The sequence below is a fragment of the Bradysia coprophila genome, chromosome II, assembly GCF_014529535.1.
Source record: "Bradysia coprophila strain Holo2 chromosome II, BU_Bcop_v1, whole genome shotgun sequence".
NCBI classification, from domain to species: domain Eukaryota; kingdom Metazoa; phylum Arthropoda; class Insecta; order Diptera; family Sciaridae; genus Bradysia; species Bradysia coprophila.
In genome coordinates, this window is record NC_050735.1 from 3,123,815 (window position 1) to 3,148,165 (window position 24,351).

At 34.7% G+C, this 24,351-nt stretch overlaps 1 protein-coding gene and 1 long non-coding RNA gene across 4 annotated transcripts in view; both read left to right on the plus strand.

Moving 5' to 3' along the window:
* Positions 1-24,351, plus strand: part of LOC119066502 — a 204,219-nt gene that overhangs the window by 76,485 nt on the left and 103,383 nt on the right. The window lies entirely within an intron of this gene.
* On the plus strand, positions 1,373-20,086 carry LOC119067309. The gene is made up of 3 exons (XR_005085907.1): positions 1,373-1,511; positions 6,803-6,805; positions 20,051-20,086. It is a non-coding gene; the product is annotated as an uncharacterized LOC119067309 (long non-coding RNA).

Here is a 24,351-nt window from a genome sequence, read left to right on the forward strand (position 1 = left end):
TTTTGACGCCAAAAACTTAGGGTGGCACTGTGGCTTAGGAAGGTTTGAACGAACTTGTATAGGTCCACACCGCATGTGATAGCTAACAACACCAAGCTTTGCTAATGTTTTTCCATATTAATGTTAGTGTCACTAATACAATTTACTAACGGGACTACGACCAGCCTTGACCTGCTTAAATGAAATTGTAAATTGCCGTGGTGAAATAAATCAAAAAACTCATTTTTCTGTGATACATAAGAGGATAATGTGTAGAGTTCGGTTATTATTTTTTTTGTAAGATACTTCCACATGAGTTAACAGTAAGATCGTATCTTTCGAATTAATGAAATAAAATAGGAAAAGAATAACAGATAAAAAAAAGTAAAAGTCGACCGACGAATTTATTGAAAATCATAATATTTTCTTTCAAATATAATTCGACCTTTTACTTACAAATCCAAAAAATAAGAAAAGAAAAAAAAAGTTTTACGTCAACCCCGATAATATTTTCTTGTTGAATGATAAGAAAATGGCCTCAATTCTTTACTTTTCGTGTTATGAAAATAAGCTTATGTAATATGGTCTATAGCTACTTTTAAAGCACTCACTCTTCAGTCATATAAAATCAAGGATGATCCAGATTAACTGAAACGAAAAAAAAAAACCAAAGAGAAGAAAAAAATACAGAAAATCCGTTCATTTCGAATGAAAACTTTTTCCAATGGTTCATTTCGACAAAATGTGTTTACGGTTTAAGGGGTAGCCGTACCATTTTCTTGTACTATAATCTGTATATGTATAAGACGATCGTCGACCATACAAAATAGAATCAAAATGAAATGTCATAGCAAGCCAGCAATAATGTTTAGTTTCGGTTTTGTTATGAACCCTTCATCCTCGTAATAGGAAAATTTCTGCATCAGTGAATAGAAATAATTTTGTATTCATTACGTGTATCATCATGAATATCATCATTTATATTGGTACTCTCAGTTATACCACACAGATACAACCACGAATTAAATATAGTTTGAATAAATAATATATTCATTGAGAAAAATTTAACTGGGACAAATATACCAGCTGTGCGTTAGACATTATCATACAACATTTCACACTTAAAAAAATGTTGGGTCTGTTGCCTCAAACTTTTTGCGAAAATTCACGAAAATCTGAGAAAATTCGTGAAAATATTTTCGCGAATATAGGCACTGACACAGACTGGTAATAGATCAAAAGTTTGACCACTGGCAGTGCGATCGCATGCCAAATTTTGTGTGCTAACTTACTAACTAACAGCAAACTTCACGAAACGCGGTAATTTTTGAATTCTTTTTTAAGAAAACGTATAAACTGAAAATTCTTTCAAAAAAGTGCAACCGGGAAAAATGCTAAGATTGGTCGTTGAATTTCTCAGGAATTTAAAAAATATTCCGCTTTAGTGATATTGGCTGTAATTAGTTAGCACACAAAATAGTCAAAGTGAACTGGGTACTGTCATTAGTTTCGCCAACTGAAGAGATCTATACGTAGACGTAAGACCAGGGCCTACTTTTTAGAAACTTTTAGAGAAAATCGAGAAAATCAAGAAATTCCAGAAAACTCAAGAAATTCGAGAAACTTCGAGAAATTCAAGAAATTTCAAGAAACTAATTTCTCGAGTTTCTTAAAGTTTCTCGAATTTCTCGAATTCGAGAAATTTTAAGAAATTCTAGAAAATTCGAGAAATTCAAGAAATTAGTTTCCAAAAAGTAGGCCCTGCGTAAGACTGAAGTTAAAGTAAACCGATATAAGTGATGCATAACGTACACAAAACACATCGACACGTTCATACGTCGATCGAAGGTCAAACAAAATTTAAAAGATAATCCATACGATTCGACGCTGGCGCTGATTTTCGAGTACCACATTTCGTATTTTCTTTTGCTTCAGCGCTCGAACGAAACTTTCGATTGAAAGGCCAGTCTATTTCTATTTAGTCTAAGGTTGGTGCCCCAATGGGCATTTTAGTCACACTACTGGTATCGAGGAAAGTAGGTGCCAGAAAGCTTTTGTCTATGCCAAGAAATGATCTTGACTTTACATATCAAAGTCTGTCCCCGTGCACACGCCCAGTACAGCTGAATGTTTTTATATAAAGATATTTCTAACAGTCAAGATTCTATGAAAATCCGACCGTTTTATCGTTGTTATGTTGGATTTTCATACAAGCCTCACTGTCAGAAATAGTTTCTATAAAAAATTTAAACAACATATGAGGTCCTTCGCTGTGGAATTCTGTTTCAACTTGATAGTGGTAGCCGTAACTCGTAATGACACATGTTTCTACACATACAACAGCAACAATTATTTTTTCGCAATTCCGGTCCATAATCATCACCTTTCCATGCATCCATTTAATGTCGTTTTGAAGGTATTTATTTCACTGTATTTCTGGACACAGTGCGATATTAACTTTTTATAAATAAAAATCTTGCATTGACCAGAAATCGAACCACCGACACCAAAAGGTTTTTGAACACAAAGCAGCGACTATAGCCATTCGGCTATAAAGTCACACAATTATACCGAACGTATTGTTGAAGCGTATATACTAAGCATTGACTACTCGATTTCATTCAACGCGTCTCTTTACATCTCATTGCAATGTGTATTATAATGCAGCCTTCTTGATCGTTCAAATGAATTTCTGTATACACAATAATTTTGGAACAAAATGTAGGACATGTTTTGCATTGGAAAGGTGATTATGGCCCGAAATAGACAATCTGCATATTTATAGAATCACTTCAAACCATTTTTAGACGAAAACTAACATAGAAATAAATAACATTCACCATTACGCATAATCAAAATATTGCTTCTATTTTTTTTTAAATTAATTAAAAAGATTACTAAAGGAGTAAAGTGTGACGTCATACTCTAACGAGCATTTATTTGTAATATATACACTAACACATCGGTAAATCATCAATGACGTCATTGTTTCTTAGTTTATCAGTCTACCAACTTTAAAAATCAAAATAATAATCTTTTCGTGTTGATCGATGAGACTTGAGGTTATGTTTTTACATTGAAATGATCTTCGCAGCAATAGGCCGGTGAGTTAATACCCATACTTTTTACATTGCGTCCATTTGAAATACACCAATTTGTTCTTGTAGATACATTTCTCGGCACGTTAAAAAAAAGTTTATCTGGATTTTTATTTGAATTTTTTCTGCATGAAAGCACAAAACAGTATTTCGGTGACATTTTGTTTAAGTTTTCGTTTTTTTTTTGTTACGTTGGTGGTACTGATTTTTACATATTTCATTTTAGTCAAGTGTTACAGGTCGAATATTTTTTTGATTAAGAAAAGGGAAATTTGAGTTATAAATTTACATTTTTTTGATGTTTTACTTAATATTGTTAATATTAGATATTTCATAGTGAAACATTGTATATCAAAAAGGAAGATGTGACTAAGAAATAAAGTCATATGAAAATATGTACCGTTTGAGATACCCGACTATAACTTATTCATGTGTCCACTAACAACTTCAAACAAATCCAACTACAACTTTGCGAAAATGATGACGTCAGTGACTCGCGAAAACTTTAACAGCTAATTAAAAATATTAATTAACATCATTGAGCTATAAAACTTCGTATCTATGGGTTTTGAGACCTAAACTATCAGAATAAAATAGTTTCAAAAACTCATGCAGATTGTCTATTGCGAAAAACGTTGTATCTACCACGGTAGGTATGCCGGTATTTTTTTCGCACACGACGTCTTGTCGACCTCGGCTTCGCCTGGGCGAAAAAATACCTTCATACCTACCTTGGTAGATAAATAACTATTATCGCATACGGTATGTGTGTGTATTGTGCGCTATAAACACGACGTACATAAGATTAAACAAATTTACCCTAGAGTGCTAAAGGTTTTGCAAGCAGAATTATATCACTAGAACAAGAGATGTTTGCCTACTGCGATAAAATACCTCACTATTATAAGGCTGTATATAAGAGGATCGTACTAATACTCGCGCAAGCGCTCGTATACGTACACGTCTCTTATATACAGCCTTACAGCAGTAATGTACTATTATCCCACTATTTACTGAACCTTGGCTTTTCAATGAAAGTCATCACCTATAATATCATCACCTCGCTTCTAGCATTAAATTTTATATTTTCAAGAAATGTTTATGGCGACCTATGCGATCATTCATAATTTAGGCAAACGTGTCTTCAGTGCTGTGATCTGAATTAAATCTTAAATATCTAATCCGATGAATCCGCGCACCACTTTGTTCTACCCCTCCATTTAGGGCGTATATTTGAGCGGTAGAACGTAGTCTCTTTAAGATTTAATTTTGATGGCAGCACTGAGAGAAACGTTGCGTAATTGAATTATTCCTAAGAGGCATGATATAAAACACACCACGGAAAAATCATTCCGGTTTCATCGAGATTGTTTTCAAAAGAATTTAATCCAACAATAAGGTAGCTTTGTACACTTACTAACTAAAAAAAGAACGATAACTATTAAAACAACGCATCGCCAACCACACTGAATGGTCTATTGAAATTTTAAATGCACCTCCTTGATTGTTACACCGCACAATAGTAGTTTATCAATTCGTATATATGATCGGCTCATCATCTTTTATGTATGTAAAACCAAACCGGTACGGACATAATTAAAACAGTCAACTCCATTTTTCTATACAAAGCCATTCGCACAAAGCATCGTGATGATCACTGAGGTGTTGGTTATTCCACTTGTGTCAAAATTATTTTGGGACAACAAACCACTGGTATTTCGAATATGTTTCCAAATTGTTATCTGCTCTTTGTACCCCCATACCAACTATTTTCCGCAGACCCAATTATTATGTGGCATACATCACAGTGAATCTCGTTGTTTGAGATGAAGATATCTTCTATGTTCCAATGGTATGTGCATGGGAACGTCGAAATGTGGGTTCATTGTGAAAATTTCAGCTTATATGGTGGAATATGAACGATGTATGATATGTATAAGTTTAATAGCTTCGGTTACACTTGCTACATCTTTTTAAGTGAAAAGCTACCTCATCCTGGTCGGGTACATAATTACTTTTGCCGTTGGAAATAATGAAGATTTCAGCAGGGAATCTTCTCAGTCATCAGAGAGAACTTTATTTAACTTTTAAAGTGGCAATACGAACTGTATAAAGTACCCCAGCACAAACCTTCTCTGTGAGATTTCGCTTAAATTATTTTCATTTTAAATTGTTGAAATAGCTGAAAGCGAAGATCCACATCAGTATTTCCTTCAGAATAAATGGTTTGAACACGGGCCACAACATGTTATTTTTATACGTTTTCCATCTCCATATACCTTGTATGGAAATGTTACTTTTAATTTTCCATTTCTACATCAACTTATCGCTATAAGTAAAAATCACAATCTTCCTAGTATGCTACTCAACGACAAAATGATTTTTAAGCAAATTAAATGGAAAGAAACGATTTTTTGACAACGCAGGCCAGAAAATGGTCATTTTCTCACCTCCACTGAAACTTCGGAAATTTTCAGGTGACTTGTGGCCACAACACATTGGAAATGCAATTTCCAGCTTTTCTTCCCTTGTTGAACAAATAACCATCACTTTCCAGTGATTCTCGACGTTGACTCGTGTAATCATAACTAACTCAATAATAAGGTCTAAGTAGCTCGATCGGTAGAGCGATGGACTCACGACCTATATGTTGCGGGTTCGACTCCCGTGTCAGACATAGTTCATAGGGTTTTTCCTAATCATAAAATGATTAGCCTCTGCTGTTAGTTAACACCAGTCAGCTCTATCGATCGTAATAGATCATTGTCAATGTCGTTTGAGATGTCAAATGAGCTGTCATTTTCACAAAGCTAACCAAAATGTTACAAAAATTTATATGGATCTGTCATTGTTTGAGGTTAGCTTTGTGAAATTGACAACTCATTTGACACTATTTTGAGAGAATAACAGTTATTTGACACTGATCTATAGGTCTCTAAGAAAACACCAAAATGCTTGGTACACAGTTCTTTTACGTCATAGTCATACTCATAAGTCACAATCGTGATTCTAAAATATCAACTACTAGCGACACCTATGTACTAGTAGATGAACTACACAATTTACAATTCACACATGTAAAATCTCTCGAAAATTTGGATAAAAAACAATTTCCATTGGAAATAACAAAAGATTTTCCAATAATTCTTTTGTTATTTCATTGGAAATTGTTTTTCTTCCGAATTAAGGCAGCATTGGCGGCTTAGGTGCTTGTAAAGCATCAGCTTTCCTGCTCATCTTATCCTATCCTATCCTAACTCATTTATAGCAATTACCTCCCGGGTGACAAATTGCCAATTTCATTACGCTAATATCAATCACACGAGCAGCAACTTTCCATCATTGGTCCCATATGGCTAATAGTCATTGCTAACCACAGAGAGTCGTCAAACGCTACCAGCTTCATTTAAAATCGTATTCAAGTGCCTGCATAAAAAAAAATGTTCACAAGGAAACTATGCGATTGAATAATAGGTCACAGAGTAATTGACTACTCTTAAATGTAACTAAGGCCACCGTTCGCCGCGCTTTAAAAAACTTCAAGTATATTTAACTTTTCGACGAGAAAAATCACAGAAGCTAATGTTTGACACATTTATGATGACGACTTGAGACCACTTCAAAGTTAATTATGCTCTTATGATTTGTGTGAGTACACCGAAATACCAGTTCATGAGAAGTGAATAACTTTTTGTTTTGTTGTGAATAACTAATGTCATGAGAAGTGCGTGAACAATTTACATAATTCAACAAGGTTAAATATTAAATGAACAACCACACACTTTGAGCTTATTCGTGTTTGCATGTAGTAAAAGAGTGTTAACATTTTACTGAAACTTCGTAAAAAAACCATGCATGATGCATAAAAATTGAATGGAACGAGGAGTAAATATTTCGGATAAATTAGTTTTAAGGTCGAAATAATGGTAGTTCTGGATTAGTATTCTAATTGTATATGACCACATCGTCAACCTGTAAATTATTAAGATGCAAATTGTTATCCTTCACAACATATACACACTGTATCTATGATGTAGGGAAACACTTCTATTGCTGAAAGCGATACACGAGAAAACAATACGGTTTGTTAACATTTCAACTTGTCACACTGGTAATAAAATTATTTTCGAAAATCGTACATGGTCCTGATGGTGAGCATTTAAATCAATAAAATTTATGTAAATTTTCGGCCGACGAAAATATCCCAAAGGGATCGTATCATATTCAATAAAACATGCAAGTTCTATTATACCCTCGGATAATAGAATTGAGTCACCCTTTTATCCGTAAATTTTGCCATTCTCAGTATCTCTGTCATTCGCTACAAACAGCATTTGTATACAGTTTCTGGGATACCATAACCTCCGACGATATTACTTTGACTGGAGAATTCGCTTATATTCTTATACTATAAAGTGAACCATACATCGACCGATCAAGTTTCAATTCAAATGTAATTTCGATTCGATGAATCGGATATTGGTCATTATGGTCGTTAGTACGATCTTAGCTTCTTAGTCAGGTAAGATAAAATGATAGTGATGGAGAAAACAGGAGATATGATAACAGCAAATCGCTTGCTGACTCTACAACTCTGGAGCCATATGGCGGCCATAGTTATAGAAACGGAGTTGACAGTGTTCGGTCTACATTTTAATAATGCCCATGCGTTGGGATGGAATTCTACTTATCCGTTTAGCTCTCCGCTTACTTGACATAACCCACCTGTTACTAATGTAAGCGTTCTACATATCTTGGCTCGTGAGCCGCCGTTATCACTTCTCTGAATAAAACGTTACATTCAAATATCTGCCAAATAAAATCGAGTACATGACATGTCGAGTGGCCAGTAGCGCATGCAATTTTGACAACACATCGTGCGCGTAAAATGTATTTCACTGAAAATGTATTCAAACCGCTCCTTTGGTGTCACTACATCAATTTTATTTGTTTACAAAATGTTCGTGTTAGGGTCACGAAAAGCGGATGAGTTTTCTTCATTTAATTTGAGCAAAGATGTTTATCTAGTCACGAGCGGGTGAACGTAAAAAAAAGTATTTCGTAACATAAAGTATATCAACCATTTGTGAACAAATTTGAAATATTTTCACAGTTTCATTTTTGCGAATTTCATTTTATTGAAGATTCTGTACGGTTTTATATTTCTCCTTCTTATAATACGTGCATGTATGCTGGAACAGAGGTTTGGGGTTCAGCCGGGGAGCAAATATATATATCTACATAAATTTCGTAAAATCTTTTTACCTAAAAAGCCTTTTACTTTGGTGTAACCAGACTCTTCCTCGAGTGAAACCGTACACTAAATAAGCTATAAATTATACAAAAAATAAAATGAAATAAATATTTGCATGTAAATTTTATGTGTTGCGCACATTTCCATGTTATTATTATGATGAAAGAAGCTAAATGTGTCGCATGAAGACTTTATATTTATTTATCATGTGAACGAATAATGAAATTATTTTGTTAGCAAATTGTGGATAGAAGCAATTTCCTTTATTAGAAATTAATTCGTTTGATGCGACAACAAATTGTTACATGTAAACAAGTTGGACGGAATTTTCTATCAATATAATTGAACTTGATCGGAAGTTCTTGGTAAAGTAGTTTTTCATCAAGTAATCAACGTAACACTCTTTCTAAAAAAAAAATGGAAAAGCTATTCGCACCCGGTGCGAATAGCCAACGTATTGAAAAGAAGCCGTTGCCGCTGATTAAGCCGTTGCCGCTGATTTTAAAGGCCAGATATGTTTGATATGGAACTTTATCAAAATCGTTCATTTGCTTATTTATCGCCAGCAAGAGGAAAGACTCTCCTTCCGAAAATGTTTTGTTGCAATTCTTTCATTTTTTATGCAAACCATAACTGGGTATAATTACGTGACCATGCATGTATGGTGGCATAGCACTGCTTCCATCAGCTTCCACACAGAAAACATTTAGAAGCCGATGGTAGCAAAATAGGCTTTGCATTTCTTTCGTACAGAAAGGGGTCACGCTTTCTTCGAGCGATTTGAACACACGCTGTACATATTTCAAAATTTAGAGGCGTTTTGACGTCTGACTATTATATCACTATTATACATTGCAAGAGCCTGGACTCGAGGACCAGAATTGCACCAATTTTTCTTTCAAATTACATAACAGACCGGCAAAGCCACTGTTTATAGGGAGGTGAAGGTAGTTAATCTAACGCTGGAAACAGTTTATTATATGCAGAGGCAATTTCATTCGATAGTAAATTTTGCTTTAAAGCGAAGTTAGCTTCGTAAATTATTCATCACAACATCTGCAGGTTCTTTATGTCACGTTTCATTTTTTTGTGAAAATTTCGCCTGCAGTGCATTTATTGTTTGTTCGTAATTTGATTTAGATTTATGAATGGTAAATACAACAGCACGAACCAAAGTATTCATGATTTATCAAGATGGAGAATAAAAATAGGAAACAAATTTTAACTTCCCATTCGAATAGCTAACAAAACGTCTCCCGCATTTACAAAGTAGAAAACTTACAGTCCGCAGCAATATTTGTCAGTAGGGCGCTGAATAATTAAACTGGAATGTGGAACTAAAATCCTGCCAACAAAATAAGCAGATTACTTTTGAGCTTTAATTTTTTATGAGTGATACAGCGAAAACGTCAGGTGCCAAAGGCGACAAAGGTTTTTCGATTTGAATGAATGAGACCTCGTTGGATTAAAACTTCAATTCTGGAGTCTACGCTTGGTGCAAGTACAACCGTTGGAGTTATGACTATAAATATGACAACTATTCGGATTGTTTGTCGTCCTATTAAATTTTAATCACTTGTCGCCGCGGAGGACAAATCGCATTGAAATCGGACTCAAACGCACTCATTTTATTATTATTTAGACATAAATAATGAAAGCGTTCAAAATAAATCGACAGATTTTAAAGAATCAACCGTACCTGGTCATTTATATTCATTCGTTTTACCTGCAGCACGAGCTATCACTAATTATAAATCGGAAAATTTTTGTTACTAAAGTTAACAAAATTAACTTTTTGCGTTGTCACTCTTAATTATTCATTCAAAATGATTGCATTTCGTTCTATTTTAGTTTGCCGTGGCAACCAACAAATGACCTAATTTAATTAAAGTCGTCAAGAGAACTCTAATTAGTGTTATACCAGTTTTAATATTTAATTTAAATTTAAATTTACTCTGATTGATTTACTGAAAATGTCAATTTATTAATTCTTAATTCCCATTCGCTGTGAACTGTCTACAATTATTGTATTTCACCCATATAAAACCGAGACGGTTCTTAATACGATTTTTGGCGAACTGGCGTCCATTAAGAATTGAAAACTTAAATACAAACCCCAAAAGAAAAATTTAATTAAAAAAAACCGAAAATCATTTACGAGAAATTACACACAATAATGGGTCAAATCTCTCCCTCTTTAGCTTTTCGAACAAGAACCAAAAAAATGGAAAATAAAACCCTTTTAAGTGATTTCTTGGCTCAATGCCAAATGCAACAAAAAGAAAGAAAAGTCGGAGAACTTTTTATTCCTCCATAAAACTTTGTATCAAAATTCATTAAATGTAACCACCACACTATTTTATTTCACTGTCGGTAAGTGTGTGTATACAACTTATCTTAGTGCCTGTTTGTTAGACAATATAAAAGAAAATGGATTTCCGTTTCCGTTATGGTTTCCCATATTTACAGCACACTATGAAGTTTTGATTCGTTTGAGGAATAATTAACGTTTCACAAGCGATTATATTAGCTTCGTTTTGTACACAGTACTTGAATGGTTGTTTAAATTGTCGTAATTAATTTGGTGACAAACACAAATCGTACGTGTGTGTGTGCTTGAGTAAATATGTATTATGGAACAAATTAATATTGTTTGCTGTAGCCATTGAATTAATTAATATATACCTGGTGCGTGGTAGCTAGGCACACCGTCCTATGTCTATGTCTTCATACAATATATTCAGGATCATCGGAGTAAATCTCTGTAACATTTATTAAGATTTGGTTCACCGAAAGTACACAATAGCTATTTGCCGAAGAGATTGAACACAGCATATATAAATGAATAATGGAGAACACACCGCAGAAATATGCAGTATGCGAATGGATTTTACAATATACACAGATGTACTACCACCTGAGATAGGTATGCAAGCATTCAGGAAAAATATGTCAACAATTCAATATAGCGCAGTGTGACGACTAGCATTGAAATATCGAATTGCCAGTTCGTAGGTTCGCAGCACTTATGATTCTACACTGATAGGAAAGTTAACGTGCTGGACGTATAGTATATATGTAGTAGACGTCTAAAATGGCTGGCAGACAGATATTTTCAAGTACGTTAGTTTACTGGTATGCTGCGTATGTAACGGTCCCATACGTATGCTTTCGTATACGAAATGAGCGTACGATGGCATTTGGCGATTAGATATACATACTAAAATGTTATGTATACACTGCGTGTATTATACGCGTTATATGTATGGCATACGTAATGTACGTAAACTTTACATTAGACACGTGAACCATCGTATCACCCACCGTATACTATACATAACAAAAGTATATTATACATATCCGAGGTATACCTCAAAAACCTTTTTGATCAATGAGTTCATTAGATTTGTCGTTGTCCATAATAACAACATTTGATTTAGTCGGTTCGTTTGGTTTGCGGCTGCCATAGTATATACGTCCGTGCTCTCTCATTCTTCCTTAAGGGTTTTATGTCTTTTGCATCGATGCTTTGTAACTTCATTTAGTCAGTTAGGCAAAATCAAAATCCTTTTAAAAAAAGTCGAAAAATCCGAAAGAATCCTTTAAGAGTCTACAGGAATCTGTGACGGAACATCAAGTGAAAGCATGATTTATTTTGATGCTCCTTCGATAACACAAGTTAATTTGATTGCTATGATCTCACTCCAACAGAATCTGGGAACAAATTTGTTAAAAATGGTGTGCCGGAAATGATCGACGAAGTCTCGATAATTCCTCATTACATAGAGAAACATTATTTTCCTCCAGAGTATGTTACCAATTTCTCAGCAGTTCATTCCTATATTCTTTCAGCTCCTGGAATTAAACAATCGACGTCAAATCTACTTCATAACATTCCTTCGCTCTACGCAAACAAGTTTTTCATCTATACGTTTTCATTCTGTAGATGCTTAAAATCTCTTGTAATAACAGGGAAATATTTCACGTTCCGTTGCAATGATTTCGACATAAGAATCCTTTTAAAATTTCTACCACTCACTTCCAACAATGAGAAGGAAATCTAAATACAAAGTGCTCAAGAACTTTCACACCACTTACAAAAGTTTTGCGTTAACAAAGGAAATTATTTTTCAGCTAAATTATTTTTATCCGTCTTTTCACACTCCTTTATGTTTAAAAGTGGATTTCGGTTCGGAGTATTTCAAGTCATTAAAATAGTTAAGTACAGAAAGTGGGTTTTACAAACCGTTTTTTTAACCGGTAGCGATAGATGTTATATTGCACATAAAATAGCAAACTTCTCAACAAGTATTGCAGACAAGATGTCAGAACTTGGGAACCAGGTGTATTTATTTTCTAAAATTTTTAACAATCAATTTCACGAAAATATGTCCACTTCAGGGTGGTGAAAAAATCTAAAGGCTTTAGAGAAATGTTTTAGTCCCCGAAACATGAATAATTATTTGTACAGCCGAGTGATAAATGTTTTGACTAGATGTGTAGATTGTCACTCGAGGCCGTGTCGAGTTTGACAATACACATCATGTGTCAAAAAAGTCATGGATCACCGAGTTGCATAGAATGTTTTTTCTCAAAGAAGGCAACGAAAATTTTTCATTTCGTCACTGTGTTGATAAATGGTATTTATGCCACTCAGCATCATAATATGCAAAATTTGCAAACTTTGATTGCCTCTGTGACATAAAACGTTGTATGAATCTCGGTGTAAACAAAGAGCTTTATTAGGCACATGATGTGTAGTGCCACTTGGCCTGCAGAACTTTATATTCAATGTCGTAAATAACTATCACCACTCTCGGTGGCATAATAGTATGTTGTGTTACAAGTATTGTAATGTTGATTTTTTCAGCACTAGACCCAAGTTTTCCTTACGAGCGGAGCGAGTAAGGAAAATTGGGTCGTGTGCTGAAAAAATCTCATTACAATACGTGTAACACATCATGCTTTGTGCCAACCGAGAATTGAAATAGACAAATGCACAAAAATTCAGAATTTTCATTGTAAACAATCACTCTTCGAATTTGATCGATCACGTTGCTTTGCATTTTTTTAAAACGAATGCTGTAATAACTCATACGAATTTCATTTCAACACTGGTTTGAGTGTTGTAATAAGCCATGAAAACGGGTGTTGTAATTTTGGACATTTCAATCTAGTTATCGATATTGAAATCCGTCGTATTTCAATTCTCGGTGGCACAATAGTTATTTATACAACCGAGTGTTAAATGCTTTTTTAGGAACTAGATGTGGAGATTGTCACTCGAGGCCGTAGGCCGAGTGTGACAATACACATCGTGTGCCTCAAAAAGCATTTATCATCAAGTTGTATACAACGTTTTTCGCAATAAAGTCAAAGGAAAGTCCTACTTTTCGTCACTTGTTGCGAAATAACTGTTTCTCAACTCAGTGACTGAAACATAGTCAGCCTTATGCGACGAAATTTTTACATTACGTCACTGAGTTGAGAAAATAACAATTGAGTACAAAACTGTAGTTTAGTCGTGTAGGTACATCTAGACATCCGACTTTACGTTTCTAGTATCACATTTTAAACGAAGAGGTTTGATTATAGAAATCCCTTCACCTAAAAACCGAAGGATAATAATATTGTTCAAAGTTACTCTTTATCCTCGACTTTGTCATCATCCTGTTCGTAAAATACAATGTGTAGGATACATAATGTTGTCGTATAATAAAACCATTGTCACTATTGGAGTTGACTCAAAATTTCGAGTACAAGGAACGATGTACATCCATTTTTATGTGACACAGAAAACCAACATTTATCTCCGGTTTTGGTTTTGTTTGAGTTTGGTCGTTCTTAATTTAAAATAAAAAAAATTCAACGGTATACGTTTGGGTGGTGTTTGTTTACCGCCATTCTCAACGTAATAATTTTGCTTAAATTACAGTCTGCGAAGATTTATTGTGACAATAATGAAAGAATGTTCTATGTACAGACAGTGTTATTACGTCATTTTGGGGACTAGTATCTGTAATGATGATGAATAATTCATGTCGAGCGGAATTTGTTTTCTTTGTGCATTAGTGCCGACAGAGCTTATACGACGCAAGTTTATTTGGTGAAAAGGTTTTGCAAATAAGGAGTTATTAATTAAATAAATTAATCTGGTACCAATCACTCACTTCGGCCTAGAAACAACTTGTCAAACTTTGTGGTATAGTTTTGGGAAATTTGTGTTCATCTCACTCATCGAACACCTGAACCAGGTCATAGGTATACCTTTGAGCATGTGAACCGTAGCAATGTAGCACGTATGTCTTACATAATTTATCATGTAAATATACTGCAATGGCCATAGGCGTGAACAGTATATATGTACATGTAAGCCAATAAATCGAAGAATTGGGTCGTTATTGTGGTATAACGTAATAAACGATTTGTCACAGTCCACGTCAGTGAAATTTAGACATAATTTTGCTTCAGGTGTTAGTCAGCTGGTACACTCATATACAGTCAAATATCCTGATACGTCTTTATACGGCTGAAACATATACACCAACGCGCGTGTAGTGCTAAGACCGTAAAAAAACGTATGATCAGTTCTGTGTGTATGAGTGGACCAGCTGAATCAAATTCATGTATAAATTTCATTGATGTAGGAAAGTTTTTTTTTAAATAATGCACAACCAGTAAACTGCCAAGGGCGAAGCGATTTAATGGACGCAAAATTATGTGTTTGGGGTCGCAAAATGTTTGAAGGAAAATAGTTTTTCAGAAATTCGTCGAATTTTGGTTCGTAGAATTTCGAACATCTTCAAGAGTTTTCCATAATTACAAGAATAGAAAATATGCAATAAATCAAATAGTGCTCTTCTCGAGCAGTAGCAACACTCAGGAAGCTGTACGGTACCTGAAGATTAGTTGCAAGTTTTCAGAAGTTATATGACTCACTCAATGGAAACAGTATTTAGACAAGGGACTATTTTTAGGAAAACATTTTCTCAAATATTCGTATGATCTCCCTAATTTTTCCAAATTTTATTTCTGTAAAAATATAAGAAAACGTTTTTCCTAACTACCGGATTAACATTCCTTAATTTTTTAGTCAGCTTTTTTTTTCCTTTTGCACAAATCACAAGACCTATTTTTGACCAAATAACTTAAAAAGCGAAACAGATTACAGATACAAACAATTTTTATTAAGGCCAGGTTAAGGTACTTTTCATGGCAATGTAAACATTTAGCCATGCATAACACCTTAACCTGGCCTTAATATTTTTTTTTCCAAATGTTAAATTACATTATTCGTGATACAAATTTAAATGCAGTTCCATAAAATCGTTGAACAAAAAGCTTTTCGATGTGTAACGGTTTTAACTGAGACAATTTGATTTTCCAATATTTACCTTGCACAATATGCGATTTTTCAAAATGTTTTTATTTTAAATTTTCACTCAGATCCGCACTAAGGTATTTAACCGAGAGTTGCGATTGCGAAAACCTGATCATGAGTTGCTTATGGAAATTTTAAAAATTATCCTACAAATGACGGTCCACGAAAATCGTGATTTGTACAATGACGTTTCTAAAGCCAAAGTCACCATAACGCAGATCTCAATGCACTGAAAACATTGAATGTAAATGCAAAAATCCATTTAAAATTAATTATTCATTAATTAGGATTCCAAAGGATCAATCTTTACTGTAAAAGTGATATTTGCTCGTTCGTGTGAAGTTTCAAGCAAAAACACTTCAAAATTGAAAATGTTTCTACCTCCCAACTCTCGACCAAATACCCTACCATGAACAAATCAAATTTCAGTCGACTTTTTTTTAAATTATTTTGACTAAATGAATTTTTCATTTCAGTGACTGTGTGCTTTCCCTTCGTCGAATAGACAGGAAATCGATATATAGCTATTTCAGTTATAGAATCGTATACTATAGTCAATATACATACTTTTGCAGACATACAAAATGTATGAATTCACGTCTATTATATTCAAGTGTAAGGAAATGTAAAAGGTCAACATATGACTTACACTTTTAACCTTTCACAGAGATCACATCATTCGAACATAAAGCATAAGAAATGTTATTACCAATGGTCTTGTGAGCTATTGACTTTGTGGCCTCTCATCGTATATGTTGTGGTAACGAATGGGATATTAAGAATGAAAAAATAACAAGACCGAGTTTAGAGTTTTGGCAATAGAAAGGTTATGAGTCAAGTTAAAATGGCCTTTGCAATAGAAGCATAAGGTGCGCACAGAGCACTGTCGTTTCTTTTTAGCCCCGTACGAAGTACGAAGGGGCTTATAGGATTACGATGCCGTGTGTAATTGATGGAATTCGAAGCAGACGGTAAGGGCAAAGTGTTTGCCTATGTTCATAGATGACGAATCCGCAATAAAAATTTGGGCCGTCTGTCCGTCTGTCCGTCACGTCGATATCTTGAGTAAATCAAATCCGATTTCAAAAAAAAAAAAATTCACTGAAAGATAGTCAAAATAGTGAGGCTAAGTTCGAAGATTGGCATATTCGGGTCGGCCCTTCGTGAGTTAGGGCCACCTAAGTGATTTAAGGTCTTTTGGTCATATTTATGGCAAAATAAACGATGGAAATGTAAATGACACGGCAAATGATAGGTATTGTCAATACCAATCCAGGAAAAAAAAGTTTTTTAAAATCGGGTGAGTGGACCGTGAGTTAGGGCCTTAGAAGTGAAAAGCTACTAGGGCCCTATGTGTACTTTACATAGAACTCAAGTAAATTTCATTCGTTTTTCGTAATTTTTGTTTCATTTGGAAGGTAATCAAAAGCCGAATAGAATGTTGTTGAAAAAAAAAATTGGGTCCTCGGACTAAGGCCGCTACTAGGGCCCTATGCGTATTTTACATACAACTCGATTAAATTTCATTCGTTTTTCGTATTTTTTGTGTCATTTGGAAGGTATTCAAAGGCCGAATAGAATGTTGTTGAAAAAAAATTAAATTTGGGTCCTCGGACTAAGGCCGCTACTAGGGCCCTATGCGTATTTTACATACAACTCGAGTAAATTTCATTCGTTTTTCGTAATGTTTGTTTCATTTGAAAGATAATCGAACACCGAATAGAATGTTGTTGAAAAAAAAAATTGGGTCCTTGGACTAAGGGCCCTATGTGTATTTTACATATAACTCGAGTAAATTTCATCCGTTTTCCGTATTTTTTGTTTCATTTGGAAGGTAATCAAAGGCCGAATAGAATGTAGTTGAAAAAAAATTAAATTTGGATCCTCGGACTGTGGCCGATACTAGGCCCTATGTGTATTTATACTCAAGAAATTAAAATTTTAGGGCTATTTGAAATTTTTGTTTTATTTGAAAGGAACGTCGTACGGGGCTTCGTAATTGCGCTATGCGCAATTTCTAAGATGTACACATTCCATAATAATTTTACTTTAACTACTTTAACCGGCGCATAGGCTTACGGTCAAAGTAGGGTGACAGACGCACTAGGGTCACGTACGCAATAGATATACGGGTTTGTACGGGGCTCAGTCGCAGCAAACGCTCCGACTGTTCTGATGGCTCGTTTAAAGTTAGTTATGATAAAAGGTCGCAAAACGTAACTGAAAGCTCACTACATCCCCTACATTAATTTGGTATACATAACAAGCAAACAGCTGCTCTCTATTGCATTGATGCTATCGTTGATTTATCGGTTGGTACTCGTCGCACACACGCAAGTATATACAGAGAACAGCTCGATAAACACAAAGCAAACAATGTTTGTCAGCTGTTGCTAGTGATGCATACCACAATAATTTAGGAACTGTGTGTCAAAATTTAAAAATAAATATTTTTGTCAATGTTAAGATGGTAATGCTCAAAACGAGGCATTGAAAATGTGTTTTGGTCCTATTTTTCATGACGAAATTTTCGAAACTGTCAAATGAAGTTAGAACTTTTTCTATTCAAAATCGCGATTGCTGCATCTGTCAATGAAAACTAGGACCAAAACACGTTTTCAATGCATCGTTTGTTTTGAGCATAAGGATGATGTTGTGACATTGGTTGACAGGTATGGTATGGAATAGCTACAACTCCCTCTTCGAGCTGATGCATAATGTTAGTCTTACAACACAGATACAAATAAAATTTATTACAATCATACGATCCTGTATAGTATACAGTCTGTATACTGTTACAGAATAATCGTAACCATTGTTGAAAAGTAATTATTTATTGAAAAATAGATATTGAATCGATGAACGTGATGGTCATTCAAAATACTTCTATGAAAATAAAGTGAGAGCAAATTAAAACGTTCGATTCGATAGCAATGTATGAACTTTCGTAGTGAACATTTGCACCATTTGCAATGAATTATGACGGCTCGTATAATACGAGTGAACAACTCATAAGCACATAAGATCGATTACATGGTTGTAACATTAAATTATGAATGAATGTTATACACATGGATCAAAAGCTTGAATGGTTATTTTTAAAGCAAGATATTTTATTGAATTTATCTACGAAATAGACGCAAGAGTTATCAGACATTTTAGCGGGTTTTTTTGATGTGTTGGTGTTAGTTGCCGTATCGTATTGGTAAAGATCATTAAAGGTTTACTTTTTATGAAAATAAATGAAATGATCAAATCATTAGAAATCGGGTTTTCTTGTTGGAAGTCCATTACGCTACCACTGAGCCAACCCGTTCGTTTTAATGTTATGTTAGACATACCTGTACAAATTATTTTTTTCCGGATGGTACGGGTGATACCAGTGCTTATTTATATACGTAATCCATTTCAGTGATTCGTAGCTTATAATGCTAATGTTTAACTGAATTTAAAAGTCTATTTTCAGTAACACGTCAACACGGGCTAAATTTGAAGAAGATACTGTCACATTTAAATCAGATAATGATTCATAACGTCGAGCATATAATTGAATTCCTTCTAAATATTTTCATGAAATGACGAATTTCTGCTAAAATTTGTGCATCATCATCAACTCTGCCCACACAAATGTCTATCTATAACTATATCTAACTGCTGAGCGATATGAAAAAAAAAACACATTTCTGATGCGCTGCTCTATTCCCATATTTTAATGTTACGGAATTTAAATTGCAACGTTATCCGAGAAAGTATGCTAATTCAATATACCAACGGGACAGACATGTGAACTAAATTGTGCACCAGATTGATATATCGATTTTAAATTATGCATTACATAGTTTACTGTATTAAATTGCATTCGACATATTGGATATATTCTGCCATTCGGATGCTACATACCTACATGCCATAGGTGTCCACAATTTATTCATTTTTTCCTTGCACTGTAATTGTTTGATTTTATGCCAAATGCGACATTTGTGCAGCATGGAGTAAAACCTATGTTAGAACGTCTAGGCGTACATGCTGAAAATTCACTTATAAGACATTCCACAAACATGTATGCAGGTCTTTGCGATAAATAGGTATTTCTTGCCTTGGGGACGAATTTTCGAATTTTTCTCCGGATTACTCACTTTTCCATGAACAGTTGTGTCAGTATCTGTTGTGGACGGTTGACTTTAGGCAGACCCAAACTTTTTTAGACACTAGAACTGTACTTCAAAAAGCTGCACTGTTAGTGTAACAATTGACATCATTTGCTTATTAGTTATTTATGAAGGTACTTTCTGGCCTACGGAAAGTCCTGTCCCTCAACACAAATCTAGTATATACCAGAACTTTCGACAAGTACATTAACAGTGAGAAGCATAAGTTTGTTTTCGTTGAATTTATCTGTCTTATCTGTTGGACTGAAGAAAAATCTAATCGACTACGGCCTCCAACTTCTTTTCTCCGTAGAATCCATCACACTAATTGGATCGCACCACAACACTGTACCGAAGTTAATGAAAGTTATTTCTTTCATTATGTTTAAAAGCTTGCATTGTTACCAACAGATTGTGTACGTAATTGAAGTGCACTAATGACTGTGCTTAAGATATCGAACACCAATCACGTAGTTTCTTCTGGGAAAATTTTCTTGTTTCTCCCAGAGTGTAATAAAGACTTACGTTTGGATTTTGTAAAATAAACTGCACAACAGACGATTTCAATTTTCTTTCTGTTCATTGAAAATGAAAAAAAATGAATGTTTTCACGGATGTTTGATACATGCAGTAGATAAAAGGGGAGCAATCGTTGTGAAATATATATATCGTCAGTGTCAATAACTGTATTGTTCTTTAGCTAGTGACAATCAGTATGTCCAGGAGGTACTATTTTAAGGAAGCCATTTTCTAAAAAATTCTCAGATTTCCCTAAAGGATCCAAAAATGAGCCATCATGGCTTCATGGTGAAAAATCGATTAAAAAAATGTCTTGGCCCGAAATATGTCAGTAAAAGTTTTATGATTCACACAAACAATGAAAACTGTTTTTAATCGATTTTACCATTTTACCATTTTGTATGTGTAGATCAGCCGAAGCAAATTTTTTTAAAAGAATTTTTAAGAATTAAATTTCTTAGAATTATCCCTGCATCAGGGATTATTTTTGGGACTTCTCAAACAACAAGAAGACCAAATCTATGTGGTTATTTCTCGTTGTATTTTTCTTTCGCAATGGCCTATTTTGAGCAAATCATACAATAAGGGAAGTGTTACTGCAGGGAGTTTATATTGATTTCACTTTTTTCACACATAATACCCCTATACCATTCTTCACTGATTGATCTATGGATGTGAATAGCTTTTTTGTTAGAATTGAAAACAAACACAATCAATTATCGTTGCAAGTTGCACATTTTTGCTGCTGGTAAGCCTTTCAACTGAGAAAATGGGAAAATGTTGTGCTTGGAAGACATAAAAGGGTTTTTCATCTATACTTGTAACGTATCAACAATCATACGACTGAGCAAAATAAATTGTTTCCATCAACGATTTCAGTTCTATTTTCAAACTTTATGAAAAATGTATCGAGAAATTACATGCTCGTATACCTGGTATAGGTATACCTTGGTATACCAATATATAATATCATGTGAAAACACACAAATTGCCTTTGATATTTCAATCAGCTCAATCAAATTGTGGCACGGTTTTGGAAAATGTTTTCGTGCTTTTCGTATTATATAAAAAAGTGAAAAAAAAAACGTAAGAAAAATGGTAAAACGACACCGCTTGTTATGGGAACGTTAAAAAACAGTGAAATATCTAAATAAATAATACAAAGCGAACACAAATAGGATTCGATTAAATTAAGTTTAATAATTCAAGTTTCTTTACATCTTTGACTGCTGAATGGTATAATGCTTTTGAAATGGATTATTTCGTGGCTTTCTTTATTATTTATGGTATATCAGAAGCACGTAACTTTTTTTTATTGAGCTGTTTTATGGTTGTGTTATCGGTAATGTTGTAAAACATTTGCGGTATATATTGATTAGATCAATCAATTACGAAATTGTCTAAATTTTCAACAATAAATCAATTTGAAAGCGTTTTCCAGTGAGCAAAACCCATTCTTGGTAAAACCTAAGGTTAAGTTGGCAAAATTGTTCAAAGAAAATCCGTCAAAATTGCTTTCCACTGATGCTGCAACTCAAACGACAAACTCACCGATAAAACATTTTTAATTAAGAAATATGGTTCTGTGTTGACATTTTCAGTCGTAGGAATTTCCTTTGACGAAAATTATTATTTCTTCCTTACCCATTTACTCAACCGACATCTTTCAATTGATGCAGAAAATTGCATTTGGATGTCAAAGCTGGAACGTAAACTTGTTGTTCCTTCGTAATATCACCACTGTGCATCCCTCGAATCGACAACAACAATTGAAGACTTTCATTCGTTAACATTCCACCAAATCCTCAAACATATCAAATCTTCTGCTAATTAAAATTTTACAGTAAAGTGGATAGCTTAGTCAAAGAGAAAAGGAATTCTCGATTTGTTTTAAGTGCGTTCCATCATTTCGATCTTGATTTAAATAAATATTCGAAACGAGGCACTTCACTCTATTTGGTTGTACTCAAGATTAGATAAACAATAATGCATCGACATAATCCGTAATAGCCACATGCCACAATCTTATAACAACGCACCACTCATCCGATAATCTAATAACATTTCTGTCCAATTCGTATATGGTATACCCTAACAAAATGTTTCCATTGATGGTTCATTGTAAGTTAGGTGGTTCATTTGTGTCGTATTTCTCAGCCTATAGCGAAAACACGAAAACACACTGGCAATTTTCAGTCAATTGGCTGCATTTTTCATTGCTTAGCTTGTGGTGAATATTGGATTACAATGGAAAATGCGACATAATTGTCGGTCTCAGCAATTCAAAATTGACAGTGTGTTTTCGGCCCTAGGATGTATACAAATGAGCAATTTTTCGTTGCTGAGGTCAACAACTATGCTGAGATTTCCATTGGGTAACGTATGCATGCTACAAATACAAATCGGTATACAATGGAAAACTTAGCCTAATTATCGACCTCAGCAACATAAACGATACGGACCAACTGCGAAACTTTCACCAGTTATATCAATACGATTGGATGGATAAAATTCAATTGAATACCACCAAAATTCATGAACGTTTTCCGACTCCCACAGATATCAATTCTCTTCCTCTCACTATATACTTGGCAGAGTGATGTGAGTTTTTTTATTGGACTAATTGAGCATATCATTCTTTAACGTGAAGTATGTAGAGCTGGGCAGTAAAAAGTACGATTATGATATTCATATCGACAAATTGGTTGAGAACGTTATGTCCTGTGGTGTGAACGATTCCTTTATGCTATGTGGGGATTATAATTTTGGCGATAAGATCAAGTGGGAATTTGACGTTGTCAAGGGTTACTGCAATGCATCCAATGTCAAGGGAAATACTCCTGGTGTTCTGCTAGATGCGCTCCCATTGTGTAATTTATTCCAAGTAAACGCTGTCAAGAACAATATTGGTCGTACGTTGGACCTTGTCATGACGAATTTGCACTCTGATCGCGTGAGTGTGGTTAGGTCGGAACGCCCTTTAGTTTCTGAGGACGGATATCATCCGGCGCTTTGCATAGCTATTAGTTCGTGTCAAGTGAGATTGTTATGTGATAACAGGCCATCCAGGGTAAATTTCTTCAAGGCCAACTATGTGAGGCTGGGTGAGATGATTGGGAGTGTAAATTGGGCAGGTGAGCTGGATGGGTTAGATGTCGACAGCTCGGTTAGGAAATTTTATGATGTTCTTCAACCGTTTTTAGACGAAGTACCAAAGACTTACGTTCCTTCCAGGGAGTATCCTTCATATTACTCCTATGAGTTGATCAAGTTGATAAGGAGGAAAGACACGATTAGGCATAAGCTCAAGAATTCGAACTGCCCAGATCTCAAGAATAGTCTTGCGGTTGAATTTGGTGATCTTCGAAAAGCCGTGAAACTCGGGATAAAGTCATGCTTTGACGGTTATATTGCTGATTGTGAGACTAAGATAAAGACGAACGCTAAGTGTTTTTTCGCTTTCACGAAATCATTGAAGAAAACGAACTCTATGCCAAACAGCATGAAGTATTTCAGCGATGAGGCTTCTGATAGGCTTGGAATTTGTGATTTGTTCGCGAGGTATTTCGATTCGGTGTATAATCCGGTTGTTGAACCATCTGTGGAAGTAGTCTTTGATCCTTTCGCCCATCAGGAAGTTCAATGTCAACGACTGTCTGATATGTCGTTTACACCTGATCAAGTTGAGAAAGCGCTGAGAGGGTTTGATAAAAATAAGGTCTCCAGCCCGGACGGCTTGCCGATGATGTTTTTTATGCAGCTGTCTCTTTCGATCAGTCTTCCGCTTTGCATTCTTTTCAACAAATCGTTGTTAGAGAGTAAATTCCCGACGGACTGGAAGTTGAGCTTCGTGTCTCCAATTTTCAAAGACGGCGATAAGAGCAATGTTGAGAACTATAGACCAGTTAGTGTACTATGTGCGGTGTCCAAGATATTTGAACGCTTGGTTTTTAACAAGTTATTTGATGAGGT